We start from the raw sequence: 18,233 nt of genomic DNA on the forward strand, positions 1-18,233 counted from the left end.
AGGAATATATGGAATCCAGAAGTTGCCTTCAGGAGACAACTTCTTCAGGGCATCCAAATTGAGACTGAAAGTCTTAAAATGGATGATTCAATTTTTTTGAAGAATGATGGTGTGAATTTTGTTGATGTTCCTGGAACTTCCAAGGGAAACCAAGGAAAGTTCAAAAAGAAGAAAATTTTTAAAAATAATGGAAATGGGAATGACAAGAAAAAGAAAGGCTATTGTTTTGTTTCTGGCAAACCTGGTCATTTTTCTAGGGAATGTCGCAATCACAAAGGGAACAAGAAAAATGAACAAACAAATTTGGTGGAAAATGACATGGTTGTTGTTCTTACTGAAATCTGCCTTGTGAACAATGATGTGACTGACTGGTGGGTGGATGCGGGAGCAACTTGTCATGTCACTCCGAACAAAAGTTTATTCAAGACTTATGAAGAGGTGAAAGAGGTCAAATCAGTCTACACGGGCAACTCCTCTACAAGTGAAGTTCTTGGCAGTGGGACTGTCATACTTCCCCTCACTTCAGGCAAAACTTGGACTTAGAAAAATGTGTATCACATTCCCTCTATGAGGAAGAATCTTGTATCAGTCCATAAGTTGGACGAAAATGCTTTTAAAGTAGCCTTTGAATCCCAAAAGGTAATTATTACTAAGAAGGGATTGTTTGTAGGAAAAGGTTACATTAAGGACAATATGTACTTGTTGAGTATTGACAATAATATTACTACTTCTTCGGCTTACTCTATCGATTCTTTACTAAATGTTGGGGAGCATGAATTTTGGCACTTTAGACTTTGACATGTTGGTATAAATGCTATGAAACGTATGACAAATCATGATTTCATTCCTATGTCTTCAAAAACTTATACTATGCATACTTGCGAATGTTGTACACAATCTAAGTTGACTAAAACTTCTTTTAAAAGCGTAGTTAGATCAACTGTATTGCTTGAACTTATTCATACTGACATATGTAATAAAGAACATGTAACTAGAGGTGGTAAATGTTACTTTATTACATTTATTGATGATTTTTCAAAGTTTACTTATGTGTATTTACTTAAAACTAAAGATGAGGCTTTTGATAAGTTCAAAATCTTCAAAGAGGAAATTCAGAATATAACCAACTTAAGGATAAAAAGGTTAAGATCAGACAGAGGTGGTGAATATCTCTCAAATGAATTCATAACATTTTGTTTACAAAATGGAATTGTTAGAGAATTTTCAGCACCTAATACTCCACCTCAAAATGGAGTAGCTGAAAGAAAAAATAGTCCTTAATGAAGATGGTTAGTGCCATGCTAATACATTCAAAATTGGCAATGATTTATTGTGGAGAGGCACTATTAAGCTCTTGTTACATTAGTAACAGAATTATTGATAAGAAACATATGAAAACCCCATACGAGTTGTTTAAAGGGCATAAGCCTAGTATTAAACACTTGAAGGTGTGGGGTTGTATTGCATATGTCTTGGATGCAACTTTGAAGAGGCCAAAACATGGTAGTAAAGCTGTGAAATCTATCTTTATTGGATATTCTGCACTTAGTAATCATATAGATTTCTTAGGCTTAGTAACAATAGTGTATTTGAAGCTACACATGCCATTTTTTATGAGCACTTGAACATTAAGCATACTGATAAGTTAGAACTTGATAATGATTTGATGCATGAAATTGACATGGATAAGAACATATCTAATGATATCTCTATAGAAGATGAAATTTCAGAAAATGATGAAAATAAGGAAATAATCAAGTTATGGAGGAGTAAGAGACGTAGAATTGAAAAAAAAAATTGGTCGTGATACGTTGATATACATGTTGGAAAAGGATCCTAAAACCTTTCAAGAAGATATGTCTTTACCTAATTAAAACATGTGGAAAAGAGCCATGGATGATGAAATAAAATCAATACTTGATAATCAAACTTGGGTTCTCGTGGATTCTCCTCCTAACACTAAATTTATTGGGTGCAAGTGGGTTTGAAAAAGAAACTTAAAACTGATGGTACTATTGAAAAGTACAAAACTAGGTTAGTAGCAAAAAGCTATAGTCAAAATAAAGAAATTGATTATTTTGAGACATTTTCTCCAGTTACTAAATTCACATCAATTAGAACTATGTTCACTATTCCATCTATTTATGGTTTAGAGGTTCATCAAATGGATGTCAAAACCGCGTTCTTGAATGGAGATTTAGATGAAGAAATCTACATACATCAACCTGAAGGGTATGTTGTTAAAGGAGAAGAACATAAAGTATGTAAATTAAAAAAATCTTTGTATGGGCTTAAACAAGAACCTAGACAATGGTATAAGAAATTTAAGGAAAAAAACAAAAAGTTTGGTTTTAAGAGTAGCAAGGTAGAAAGCTGTGTGTTTACTAAGTTACTCTTGATTATAAAGTGTTGTTGACTTTATACGTTGATGACTAGCTCGTATTTGGTTCTGATATGAAATGTATAAATGAAACCAAGAATAATTTAAAGCAAGCTTTTGACATTAAGGACTTGGGTCCAATAGATGTCATTTTAGGGGTCAAGGTTATCAAGAAAGATGGAACTTACATACTAACACAATCTCATTACACTGAGAAAGTGTTAAAGAAGTTCAACTACGTTGACTGCAAGGACAGTAATTTTCCTATTGATCCTAAAGTAAAGTTAATTCCTAATAAAGGAAATGCTATGAATCAGGAAGAATATTCCAAGATAATAGGCAGCATCATGTACGTGGTAAATCACACAAGACCCGATCTTGCATGTTCAGTGGGCATATTAAGTCATTTTACAAACAATCCTTGTGAAGAGCACTGGAAAGAATTAAAAAGATTATTAAGATATTTAAAGTTCACGATGAACTTTGGTCTACATTATAAGTGTAGTTCATCTACACTTGAGTGTTACAGTGATGCCAATTGGGCACCTGATGCAACCGACTCTAAGTCAACTAGTGGTTGGTTGTTCACTATTGGAGGTACAATAGTTTCTTGGGCATCGAAGAGGCAAACTTGTGTTGCTCTATCTTCAAAGGAATCCGAATATATAGCTATGTCTATGGCAAGCAAAGATATTATGTGGTTTAGAAGATTCCTAAGGTCCATTGTAGATTCCAAAAAAGGACCTACAACTTTGTATTGTGATAATCAAGCTGCAATTTGTAATACAAAGAATGAGAGAATATCAAATCATAGTAATCACATTGCTATGAGATATAATCATATTCGAAGCATGGTTAAAAAAGGGAAGATTGTACTTGAGTATCTTCCAACTAATCAAATGTTAGCGGATCCACTAACAAAGTCCTTATCCGGTGATAAGATTTCAAGGGTCATGAGAGGTATGGGACTACTACCAATCAAAAAGATGTCTTGATTGAAACCAACTCTGTCTTATGGTACAAGTTACATAGTTGGCTGTATCAGAGTTAAAAAGGCAATTCAATATTAGACATTAGTGAAATGGAAACTTGGATACATTTCAAAAGTGCATAATTTTGGAAATAGTGGGGGTAACACTATTTTGAAAGTCTCATATCTGACCTAGCACTTTAATTACCACAACAAGAACTAGGATAGACTTATTGTGGGGACCCGGATGCTAATCATTTCTTTAATCGTTTTTAATATCAAATGAAACAATTAAGTAATGTGGGACATAAATTTTTTTTTTTAACATACATAGCGGAAACGTAATGTAAATCCATCTAATTTACATATTACAGTTAAATTACCAGTCTAGTACTTAGTACATTCCTATTAAACTAGATTTCAATTACTATAGATCAAGTACTGAATCCTAGTTCATTTCTGAAGCCCGGATCTCCACGCTATCTAGTCCAACCTCGTTCTCTTCTTGACCCTTATCATGTCCCACATGTTGTCATGCACACATACAAACAAGACAACAGGTCGGATAATTCCGATGAGAATTATATTCTCAGTATAAACCATGCATACATGCAATCATAAAAACAATATAAAAGCATATAACAGATATTCCTAACATGTATCAAAATCAGAAACATAAATCAAATATTCATCACATGTATTATAATCCTAAACATGAATCAATATCAAGAATATATCATATTCTAAACATGTACCATCATCAGGAACATAATTCAATATTAAGCAATGAATCACTCTCCGTGATTCTCAGACTCAGACTCGACTCAGTCCTAATCTAGGGATCCCGGTCGGAATAAGAACATACACCCACCTACACTCCCGATCGGGGTGGTGGTATATTCTTATTCACGGACTTTGGCTCTTTCCATATCGAACACCAGTAATAGAAAAAACTCCATTTCTATTCACTTCGATATAGCCAAACGTCTGGTGTCTTGAACTATCTGTCACAGACTTTGGCAGTTTCACCAATACACTATCTTGCGACAAAGTGCAATGGGCCAGTGACGAGTCCTCACTATCCAGCCCTTCTGTCACAAGATCAAATGTCTACGACTAGGCACAACCGCCTTTGACTCAAAACATACATTGTCTATAAATCCATAGACCAAAGATATCAATCGTATTCAATTGCAAATAACAATCCAATAAAATAAAGTATGTGATTTATGGAAACTCGAGTCAAACCTCACTCGAGTTATGCAATCCCAACTCAACATTAATTTATACATTTATCTTCTCGGTCTAACAAAAACGAAGTCCCGACTTCAACTCTGTCCATACCCAATCTGATAATGACAATCAAATAGATACAATATCAGTATATAACTCAGTTCAAAACCTGTTCTGATCAATACTCAAATCAAAACATAATCTGATCAATTCCAATCGACATATGGTACCACAATACAATCTCAACCAATACCGAATCTGATCAATATCAATTTACGAATGTTTCGACGGCATAATAATACAATCTTTATAACCCCGTCAGTCCCAACATCACAGATATAGTACCAGCACTCATAATCAATATCGATACGAATCAGTAATCTCAACGATAATAAATCTGATATCGATTCTCAATCAAATCGACTCCGAAAATCATAACAATTACATAAATAGTCGGTTCTTTATTCTGACTTCAAATATACGATGTCTACTGTATCAGAAACACCATACATGATTTCTATTCAATTCTGAAAATATCATATTTTTAAACGATATCTAAACATAACAAAACTTACGTCCAGTTGAAGCTGTCGCCGCTAGGAACTCGGTGTTGTACTTAGATTTCAATTCAAACGAGCGGATCGTTCGCAATTCAAAATCAGAACTTGAGCCGTTTCCTCGTTTTTTTTCTTTCTTCTGAATTACAAGCTTGTGTATATGTATATATATACATACACGTTGCATACAAGGGTCAAGTGGATTCATGCATGTTCTGCACGTCTCGCGAATATGTGCGACCAAAAACGGCGCATATGAGAGAGACACAAAGTCTCGGCGCGTCTTCGTCATGACAGCTCGCGCATATGCGCGAGACCTACTGTAATGCCCGGAAATTTAATCCTAATAATCTGTAATTATAGAATTATAATTTGATATGATTATGAGAGGATTAATCGGGACACGAAATAAGAATACGTGTGGAAATGTATGTGCGAGGACAGTAGCATCGGCGCACATGCGCGACAGAACGCGCGCATATGCGCCAAGCAGACAGTAGGCCTCGCGCATATGTGCGGCGTGTATTCGCGCATATGCGCGACACAACCCGAGAGTTGTGAAGAAATCCTCGCGCATATGCGCGGAAGAGTGTTGCGCATATGCGCGAGTCCCCGTTTAGCTACGCGCCGAGATAGAATGTCTCACGCATATGCGCGGAAGGTGGTCGCGCATATGCGCGAGACGTGCAGCAGGCACACCGAGCCACTTGGCCTAACGCATGTGGGAGATGTATATATATATATACACACATGCATTTCATTCTCCCGGGGAAAGAAAAGGAGAATCCGGGGAAAGCTTTGATCCTTGATTCCAGAATTTGATTTGCGATCAATCCGTTCGTCTAAATTGTAATCTGACTTCGGTACCAAGTTCCTAGCAACGTAGACTACAACTTGACGTAAGTTTTACTACGTTTTGACATGTTTTGAAATTATGATATTGTCAGAATTGAATGGAATTAATATATGATGTTCTCGACATATTAGACATCGTAGAATCGAAGTTAGATTGAGAAACGGACTGATTATGGAATTGTTATGAATTTTTAGGGTATATTGATTTATACCAGACGGATTTGAATTGTGATTGAATTACAGAGTGTAATGGATATGAGTTATGATTTGTAATTGATGTCTGTTGATTTGGTATTGACGGGGATACTGAGATTGTACCGTTAGGCCGTTGATTTTGAATTAAATCCAAATTGATCAGATTGTTATTTATTTGAAAGGTATATTGACATGAGATTATTGATATTGTCATTGCCAGACAGACTGTGAATTCAGGACTTCGATTGAGCCAGAAACCGAGGAAAGAAAGGTATAAGTCAATGTGTATTGGGACATCGACTCAAGTAGGATGTACTTGAGTTTCCCTAAATCACATACTTATTATTTGTTTATCATTGTATTTAATGATTTGATTTAAATGCTTGTTCTATGGAGTTATAGGAGCATGCATTAGACGAGTAATCTTGTGACAGAAGTACCTGATAGTGGCAGGTAACCACGGGTACATTGCACGATGCCACAAGATATGGTGATAGACCATAGTCTATGACGGATGCGTCTGGACACTGGATGTTTGGTTATATCGACTTGGATAGAACTGGAGTCTTTTCTATTACTGTTTGTCGATATAGGAATGCCACATCTGGACACCGGGATCCTTAGGCTAGGAATGAGTCTAGTCTGAATCGTGGAGTCACGAGTATTGTCGACAGATTGATATTGTTTACATTTCTGATTTTGAAATGTATTACTGTTATCTGTTTCATGCCTTGTATTGAACATATGACTGCATGTTCTTTGATTTATACTGGGATTTATTCTCACCGGAGATATCCGGCTGTTGTCTTGTTTGTATGTGTACATGACAACAGGTGGGACAGGTTCAGGGTCCATGTGATTGCTTATGCCTCGAGACAGCTGAAACCCCATGAATCTCGTTACACAATTCATGATCTTGAATTGGCAGCCATAGTCTTTGCTTTGAAGATATGGCGACATTACCTCTACGGTGAGAAATTCGAAATCTATTCTGATCATAAAAGCTTGAAATATCTGTTTTCGCAATCAGAGCTGAATATGAGACAGCGGAGATGGCTGGATTTACTGAAAGACTTTGATTGTGAAATCAAGTACTATCCAGGGAAATCCAACGCAGCAGCAGATGCGCTGAGTCGAAAGGTATGTGCACTATCCTTATCGACGATAGGTGTATCAAATTTGATAGAAGACTGCTGTTTGTCTGGATTAGCTTTTAAAACAGATTGTCAGCCTCTGAGATTGTATACAATTCAAGTTGAACCAGAATTAATATTGAGAATCAAATAGGCACAGAAGGTTGATCAGAACATACAGAATTCGATTGCAATGGTCAGAGCTGGACATCGATCAGAATATCAGGTTCAAAATGGTGTTTTGTATGTGAATAATCGTCTTGTTGTGCCAAATGTTTCAGAATTGAGACAACGAATCCTGACAGAGGCGCACAACAGTCGTTTTAGCATTCATCCTGGTGGCAGGAAAATGTACAATGATTTGAAGGCACAGTATTGGTGGAAACAAATGAAAGAGGACATTGCTACATTTGTATCAAAGTGTCTGAATTGCCAACAGGTGAAAGCTGAAAGAAAGAAACCAGGAGGATTGCTACAGAGTTTGTCCATTCCTGAATGGAAATGAGATCACATTTCCAAGGATTTTGTGACACAATTACCGAGATCCTCCCGAGGTTATGATGCGATTTGGGTCGTGATTGATCGATTGACCAAATCCGCATGTTTTATCCCATACAAGATGACATATAGATATGATCAGATGGCCGATATATATGTTAAGGAAGTGGTTAGACTGCACGGAGTGCCGAAGTCAATTGTTTCAGACCGTGATCCTCGGTTTACATCGCACTTTTGGCAGAGTTTGCAGCAAGCTCTTGGTACGAAGTTACATCTAAGTACCGCATATCACCCACAGACTGACGGACAGTCAGAACGAACGATTCAGACATTGGAAGATATGTTGAGAGCTGTAGTGCTTGATTTCAGCACTAATTGGCAAGATGCATTGCCACTTTGTGAATTCTCGTACAACAACATCTATCAGGCGAGTATTGAAATGGCACCATTTGAAGCGTTGTATGGGAAGAAATGTCGATCCCCTCTTTACTGGGATGATATCTCTGAAGTTCCTGAGACTGGACCTAATATGATCAGAGATATGACTGAAAAAGTGAAATTGATTCAGAAGAAAATGAAGGCAGCCCAGGACAGACAAGCCAAATATGCCAACCTTCGACGTAGACCGTTGCTATTTGAGGCAGGAGACCGAGTGTTCCTGAAGATTTTACCTTTTAGGGGTGTTGTCCGATTTGGAAAGAAAGGGAAGTTGTCTCCACGATACGTCGGTGCTTATGAGATTCTCGAAAAGATAGGAGATCGTGTCTATCGACTAGCATTGCCGCCTTCTTTATCTGGAATACATGATGTCTTTCATGCATCAATGCTGCGGAAATATATCCCTGATGATTCTCATGTTATTCAATCGGACGAGACTGAGCTGGACGAGACATTGAGTTATGTCGAGAAACCGATTCGGATTATCGATCGTAAAGAAAAATAGCTCAGAACAAAGACAATTCCTCTGGTGAAAGTGCAATGGACTCGTCATGGTATCGAAGAAGCTACTTGGGAGACTGAGTCTGATATGAGACAAGAATTCCCAGCATTATTTCACTGATGTAAATTTTCTTATACAGTTCTTATATATATCCACCTTGTTAATACGAATAAAATGCCTGTGATTTCGAGGACGAAATCGTATCTTAGGGGGGGAGAAATGTAATGTCCGGAAATTTAATCCTAATAATCTGTAATTATGGAATTATAATTTGATATGATTATGAGAGGATTAATCGGGACACGAAATAAGAATACGTGTGGAAATGTATGTGCGAGGACAGTAGCATCGGCGCACATGCGCGACAGAACGCGCGCACATGCGCCAAGCAGACAGTAGGCCTCGCGCATATGCGCGGCGTGTATTCGCGCATATGCGCGACACAACCCGAGAGTTGTGAAGTAATCCTCGCGCATATGCGCGGAAAAGTGTCGCGCATATGCGCGAGTCCCCGTGAAGCTACGCTCCGAGACAGAATGTCTCGCGCATATCCGCGGAAGGTGGTCGCGCATATGCGCGAGACGTGCAGCAGGCACACCACCGAGCCACTTGGCCTAATGCATGTGGGAGATGTATATATATATATACACACATGCATTTCATTCTCCCAGGGAAAGAAAAGGAGAATCCGGGGAAAGCTTTGATCCTTGATTCCAGAATTTGATTTGCGATCAATCCGTTCGTCTGAATTGTAATCCGACTTCGGTACCGAGTTCCTAGCAACGTAGACTACAACTTGACGTAAGTTTTACTACGTTTTGACATGTTTTGAAATTATGATATTGTCAGAATTGAATGGAATTAATATATGATGTTCTCGACATATTAGACATCGTAGAATCGAAGTTAGATTGAGAAACAGACTGATTATGGAATTGTTATGAATTTTTAGGGTATATTGATATATACTAGACGGATTTTAATTGTGATTGAATTGCAGAGTGTAATGGATATGAGTTATGATTTGTAATTGATGTCTGTTGATTTGGTATTGACGGGGATACTGAGATTGTACCGTTATGCCGTTGATTTTGAGTTAAATCCAAATTGATCAGATTGTTATTGATTTGAAAGGTATATTGACATGAGATTATTGATATTGTCATTGCCAGACAGACTGTGAATTCAGGACTTCGATTGAGCCAGAAACCGAGGAAAGAAAGGTATAAGTCAATGTGTATTGGGACATCGACTCAAGTAGGATGTACTTGAGTTTCCCTAAATCACATACTTATTATTTGTTTATCATTGTATTTAATGATTTGATTTAAATGCTTGTTCTATGGAGTTATAGGAGCATGCATTAGACGAGTAATCTTGTGACAGAAGTACCTGATAGTGGCAGGTAACCACGGGTACATTGCACGATATCACAAGATATGGTGATAGACCATAGTCTATGACGGATGCGTCTGGACACTGGATGTTTGGTTATATCGACTTGGATAGTACTGGAGTCTTTTCTATTACTGTTTGTCGATATAGGAATGCCACATCTGGACACCGGGATCCCTAGACTAGGAATGAGTCTAGTCTGAATCGTGGAGTCACGAGTATTGTCGACAGATTGATATTGTTTACATTTCTGATTTTGATATGTATTACTGTTACCTGTTTCATGCCTTGTATTGAACATATGACTGCATGTTCTTTGATTTATACTGGGATTTATTCTCACCGGAGTTATCCGACTGTTGTCTTGTTTGCATGTGTACATGACAACAGGTGGGACAGGTTCAGGGTCCAGGAGATGAGGAGAGATCATGATTAGAGTTGAGGCTCCGGACTTGGATTAGATATAGGGTCGAACACTTGATATTAGATGTTTAAACCTTGGTTAAATAAATGTTTGGGGTACAGGACTTGTACTTTTATTTTATACTGAGTTGTATCTTAGTTTGATTTTACTACGTTCCGCATTTAAAAAAAAAAATTAGACCCTGTTTTATAATTGATTAATTAGTCCCAATGACGATTATGATTATGATTAGTGTCCGGGTCCCCACACCTACTGTCTCATGCAATGCAACTCGCGCATATGCGCGCCTTCACGCCGCGCATGTGCGCCAACTTCTCTGCCCTACTCGCGCATATGCGCGATATGCGCTCGTTCACGTCGCGCATATGCGCCGAGCACTCCCCTAGGCTACTGGACACCTCACGCATATGCGCGCCCTCACGCCGCGCATATGCGCGGAGTATTCGGCCAAAACCGTGCATGTGTGCGCACAAAATCGCGCATGTACGTATGGCATCTCCTTCGCACATATTTCTCGTCTGTTCTCGTCTTTCCCGGTCTAGTTCCCTTCGCCCATAATTACATTAATTAATCAAGAAATCATTTCGGATTAACAGAATAAATTTCTCGGGCCTTGCATTTCTCCCCCTCTAAGATACGATTTCGTCCCCGAAATCACAGGTAAGCAAATCAGATAAGAAGAAATGTATAATAGAGGTTAATTCAGCAAACCCATTCTATAAAACCATTCTAAAATCTCAATCTCATATCGGATTGTGTCTCTTAGGTAGCTTCTTTCAATGCCTTGCCAACTTTACTGTATTTCCAACAGCAAAATAGTCTTCATTCTGAATTTTCATTCTTTCACGCATCCCTTATTTCAATCTGAAGAAGAATTCAAGAGGTATAATATCATCATACTACTTAAGATCATTCGGATAAAATCAATCGCAAATATTGACTATACAACATCCGTATATGCCAATCAATAGTTCCTAACAACTCAATCTCGGCCTCAAATACCCACAGTTATCGCCCGACGTTGGCATATTTCATATCAATTTCTGAACTCTCTTCATTTACTTCTGAAACAGTTTCATTTTCTTTGTCAGATCTCTGATCCTATCAAATTCAATCTCAGGCATCATCGCAGTATCATCCCCATACCAAGGAAATCCGCGGTTCTCACTGTACAATACCTCGACTAGAGCTATCTCGATACTCATCTAATAGCTATTATTGTACAATAATTCATAAGGTGACAAGACATCAGGTAACTGGTGCTAAAATCCAGCACTACAGTTCCTGGATATCCTCCAGTATCTAGATAGTTCACTCCGACTATTGTTGCGACTTTGATTGTTGCACTCCCAAGAGCATGTTGTCCACAAGTAGTATAATTCGGTGAGTCCGATATCGTATCCACAAGGAAGCTAAGGTAATTACAAGTCCACTACAATGTCTTTTTGTTTTGTTTTTTTTTTGTTTCTTTTTAATTTTAATTGTTTGAATCTTTAATGGGTAAATTTTAATTGTTCAAATTTTAATTTAAGTAGTTGAGATTAAAGGATCCACTCTTGGTATTTTAATAAAGTTAATATTAACGAACAATATTGAAATCCACTTAATAAAATGGTTCCAATATATTAAATAATCATATTTATATCATGTTATATATTATTATCTTATAAGTATATAATATATACTAAAACTTATAAATGTGGTCAAGTATTTATTGTGCTATATATATTTGTAAACACTAAATCAAGGTCCCCACTTTAAATGGTTGGTAAAACCAAACTAACATTTAAATGGTACCAAGAAATTAATATTATGATATATTTATATATAGTAAATCAAGGTTCCCACTTTAAATGGTTGGTAAAACCAAACTAACATTTAAATGGTTCCAAGAATTTAGTGTAACATATAGCAACAATAAATCAAAACTCCCACTTATAAGTAGGGTATAAAAATAACATAAACAATAAATAATGATTAAATAATATAAAACATAGATTCTTACCTTTTAGTAACCTTATTATCATGCCAAAAGTTTCACCTTTTCATCTCAACTTTAGGAAGTTAGCTATTCATTATTCAAAGTGTAAAACTTTGAATATGAAATTATCATGCTAATTATATTTAAATGAAGAAATAAAGGAAAAATATATAGAGAAATATTATGAACTCAAATGTTTGTTCATAGAATGAGGGATATCTCAATACATTACAATGCACCCCTATTTATAGCCAAATTTTGGGAGACAACCACAAATAAAATATTTTTTTTACACATAAGTCTTCATTAGTGTTCCAAGATATTATATTATATTACACATCACTTATAAAAATCTTCTTCTCCGAATTTGCTTCTTCACATAAAAAAAAACATGTAGATAATTGAGTTGTCTAGTTGTGGTATTTTTTTCAAACCATTTGACCAAGTAATTTGAGAGATATGGTCAAAATACTAGAGCATGGTAAAACTGTCACTCCTTTGGTAGCTTTATTTGTTGCTTAATTTGATCCCAATTGTGAGAGGATTTTTATCTCATGCTTGCCATCAATATTGTAGATATTAACATCAACTTTCTACAGGTCCAAGAATCATCTTAATCCCATTTGCAATGCCAAGTTTATTCTTGTTTTATCGAACCTGTAAAAAATAGTAAAAACTTGTAATTACACAACAACTTATATTTTATACAATTTATTATAAAACATATAATATTTAAACGTTTAATAAAACAAAAACTATATATTTATATTATAAAACATTTAATTAATGTACAATTTTTATGTTTATCACACCTCCCAACCAGCTTATTGCTAGTCCCTAGCAATTTAAGCGTTAATAGCAATACAAAACATATTGATTAATTTAAATAGAAATGTAATCAAAACTATCTAAGTGTTTAAATTAAATTTGAAAACTGTCAAATTTATATCAAGATCATCATAATTATAATTTATGAAATAATTTGAGATGATCAATTCAAAGCTTATTTCAAGTAGTTAAATGTACACGGCCTTCAGAAATTCCTAGTAAGAGTCTCAACTCCATATCCTCACAGGTTAATAAATATTTCAATTTATGGCAACGATTTCTCTCATGGAGTTGGAATACAGATAAATGCTCAGAAAAATGGTTTAGAGAATGCAGACAGACAAACGAGCCAAATTAATCAAAAGATAGAAAATCCATTGATTCAAAATCTAGTTGTTCTTATTATATTTTTTTTTCCTGATATATTTTTTTTCTTTTTTTTTTTATAACATCATGGAATCAGACTAAGTTTATGCTTCTTGACCACATATTTATTTAATTTGTACAATAAATTTCTCTCTTTCTTTTTTTTTTTTATTTTTTTTATGGGAGATATATGGGTCGTAGCATATAACTTAAAAAATACATAGATCTTCAATATCTTTCTTTTTGTATTTTTCTCTTTTTTTTGCAGGAAATATCATTTTTTTAAAATAAGAACTCAAGATCTAAATAATAGATAGTCTCTTTCATGATCAATAAAGGCTCGAAAGTTGTTTTCTCAGTCCTCTCCACTCACTCACAAAATATGTGTGAGTTTAAAATTTTAGGCTGTAAGGCCCGAGAATTTTATCATATTAATCTGAAATGATTTGGGGATAATTGATATGATTATAGACGGAAAGGATCGGACCGGGAAGGACGAGAAAATGCATGAAAATGTGCGAGGAACAGTAGCCTCGCGCATATGCGCGGCACAGATGCGCTCATATGCGCGACGGGGACAGAGGACCTGGCGCATATGCGCGAAGTGAGTCGCGCATATGCGCGAGCCTGTACAAGTGAAGTCCAGAGGACCTCGCGCATATGCGCGGAGATGAGTTGCGCATATGCGCGAGCTGCCGAGAAGCTTATCCACGAGACCAATAGGTCTCGCGCATATGCGCCGATATTAGTCGCGCATATGCGCGAGACGTGCAGAATGTACATTGAGCCACTCGTCCTCTTGCATGTACGTGGATGTATATATATATATATATACACACACGAATACTACATCCTTCAGAAGCAAAGAAACGAGATAGACATCGTTTTACTACGTAGGCTACAACTGGACGTAATCTACAACTGGACGTAAGTTCGGTATTGAGTTCCTATCGACGTAGGCTACAACTGGACGTAAGTTTTACTACGTTTTGATATTATTCGTAAAGTATGGTATTGTCAGAATCTGATATGATTCATATATGATGTTCTTAACATGCTAGACATCGTATAATCGAAACTAGATTGAGAAACAGATACCATATGGAATTGTTATGAAATTTGGAATGGAATGGATATCAGAATTGAATTGTTATCGATTATGAGATATTGGAAGTGATATCTGACTGATATGGTAGTGCTGGATATATTGAAATTATGATATAATGTTGAAACAGAATTTGATTGAATTCTGATTATATCCAGTATTGATTGAGTGGTGTATTAATATCGTACCCTCGATATCGTTATTGTCAGATTGAGTATTGACAAGCTTGGGGTTCGAGACTTCAACCGAGTCAGAGTATCAGAAAGAAATGTATAAATTAATGTTGAGTTGGGATTGCACAACTCGAGTGAGGTTTGACTCGAGTCTCCCTAAATCACATACTTAGTTTATTGCATTGATATTTTTAATTGATGGTATTGATGTTTGTAGTCTATTGATTGATAGCTACTACATGTATTGACTACTGATTCGTTTAGTCATTGGCTGATTCGCTTAGTTACCGGCTGATTCGTCCGGTTATCGGCTGATTCGCCTAGTTACTAGCTGATTCGTCTAGTCATTGGCTGATTTGCCTATTCTTTGACTTATTCGTCAATTCTGTGGCCGATTCGCCCAGACACTGGATATATGAATTATATCGATGCCGTTTAGGGATTGATTCATTCCTATCGACTGAGATTCGGTATATTTATCATTATTCAGATACCGGGATCCCTAGATTAGAATTGAGTCGAGTATGAGACGAAGCTTCAGTTAGTCGAGTCTCAGACGACGCGTCGGTTCAGTTGAGTCTGATACGACATGTTGATTTACATTGTTTATATCATTCATGTTTGTTGAGTTGCTACATGTTAATGATATCTTATTTATGCGTTTATATATGTTTTTATATAATTGCATGTTTACATTGTTTATACTGGGATTTATTCTCACCGGAGTTATCTGGCTGTTGTCTTGTTTTGTATGTGTGCATGAAAACAGGTGGGGCTGGATCAGGGTCAAGAAGAGGATGAGAAAAGACAGTTAGCTCAGAGATCCGGACTTAGGAGTATATATGTTATATCACCTGAGCTGTAGTGAAGAAACAGTAGTTATTATGATTTATTTTTGTACAGGACTTGTACTTAGATCTGAATAGTGATCTTGTAAATATGATAAGACTTATTTTATATGCTGTGTAGTCTTTTATTTTTTTTAAAAAAATTAGACCCTGTTTATATTAATTGATTAATTGTTCCCATAAAGTGATTAAGAGTTGAATTAAGTTCGGGTCCCCACATAGGCACTCTTATAAGGTATATCTTGGGCCATATACTTTAATACTTGATTTTATCACAATGGTTAATCACTCAAAAAGATTTCATAAATCATATTTTTATAGTGATCAGAATATAAAAATTGAATTTTTTTTTCAAATAAAAATTAAACATCATTAGATAAATTAATACATTTTCTAATTCAAACCTTTCAAATATGTAATGTAGGATATTTTTGCAAAAATTACAAAGATACAAGCAATAAACATGATTTTATTATAATATATATATATATATATATATATATATATATATATATATATATATATATAAAATTTTTTTTTCTCCCCCCAATCAGAATATGACATTGTCCCTAATGTCAAAATAACTATTAATAAAGAGTACATAATGAAAGAGATATCACCTGGAATTTTATTGAAGATAACAAACTGAAACAAACGCAAACCAATCCACGACTTTTGAATCAATGATTCAACTTTCTTTTCTTACTGCTTGATTGCGACCAATTGATCTTTGTCATCATCGGATCAGGCTTATGAACAAAAGCTTCCAAATCATCAATTAATTGGTCGGCAGTGGAAGCACAGATGAGCATTCGTCGTGAATTTTCTGAAATGAAATTCGGTTCCACAGCTTTATCAAGAAATGTCAACAAACTGTCATAATAATTATTTATATTCAATAAGCCCACAAGTTTATTATGGATATTAAGTTGTGCCCAAGAAACAGTGTGAACAATTTCTTCTAATGTACCAAAACCTCCTGGTAGTGAGACAAAAGCATCATAATTTTCAATCATTTGAGTGATTCTTTCATACATAGAAGAAACTTTTAATTCCTCCCCAATCGTAACACCTGTAATATTTCCTTCAGCTAAAGCTGTAGAAATAATACCCAAAACCTGACTACCTCCAAGATGAGCAGATGTTGAAACAGATCTCATTAACCCAATACTACCTCCCCTATATACCAAGTGAATTTTTGTAACGTACCGTACTTTTCGTACTCAAAATTTACGGAAAAATTAAAATTTTCTTAAACATAAAATGACATTCAAAGTTTGCCACAAAAATATCCCAACCAAGTCCCCCATAAGACATGGCGGTTCAAAGTACTACAATAAAATTTGCTCACAAAAGTTTTGCTCAAAGTATTTCCCTCGAAACAAGAAATCAGAGTAAATTAACATTTGCGTAAAAACATAAACTTTGCGGTCCTCGGGTTAGCCTCCCGCTCAGTCCAAGCCTGCCCGTTGGTCGCCACCTCCTGTCTCCTCATCAACATACTCACCTGCATCGATCAAGTCTAGTGAGTCTAAAGACTCAACACGTATAAACTGGAAATAGCAAGTACTACATAATAAAATCGCATGCCACTTTAAAATAGAACATGCATACATGAAGCTTGGATTTGAAATGAACTTGAACTTGCGTACGTACATAGACGTGTCATAACTTGAAAGCTTTCATAAACATGCTTACATACTTGATCATACTTAAATATACATGAACATACATGACTTCATTTTGCGTAGAGGATGTTTAAAAACAAGTGACCTATAAATAATAAACGCCTGATCAGACAAACCACAGTACTGGGCTGACATGGACGTATCCACTGCCACATACATGAGATCCCCGTTCATAATTTAACGGGCTGGTTGGTCCCCGTTCATAATTTAACGCTTTCCAACCCCAATCTAACCCGTTCATAATTTAACGGGGTGGAGAGGTCCTCGGCCACGTTCACCGACTTCCAAACACATTCATAATTTGTTCACGAGACAATTAGCATACCTCAAAAACTTAAAATATTTTCTTTCGCACGTCGACATACTTACTTGGCGTTGAGGGATTCGTCGGACTTCGAATGGGGCCGTCGCTGCACATACTAACATGAATTTGCATACTTAACCTGCATAACTTAACGTAGAAATCATACTTACTCTCGAGTTCGACCACTACTTAGGACATTCTAAAATTTCCCATGACACGACCTTGATAATCCTTGCACTAAACCATGACATCAAACCTCAAAGCATGCTAAAATATTTTCCCCAAAATATGCAAGACACGAACCCCGTGCCTACCTCCGTGTAGGGGTCCGTGTAGACTCGGGTGAGAAGACTCGAAAAG

The sequence above is a fragment of the Primulina eburnea genome, chromosome 14 (assembly GCF_022965805.1).
Source record: "Primulina eburnea isolate SZY01 chromosome 14, ASM2296580v1, whole genome shotgun sequence".
Lineage (NCBI taxonomy): Eukaryota > Viridiplantae > Streptophyta > Magnoliopsida > Lamiales > Gesneriaceae > Primulina > Primulina eburnea.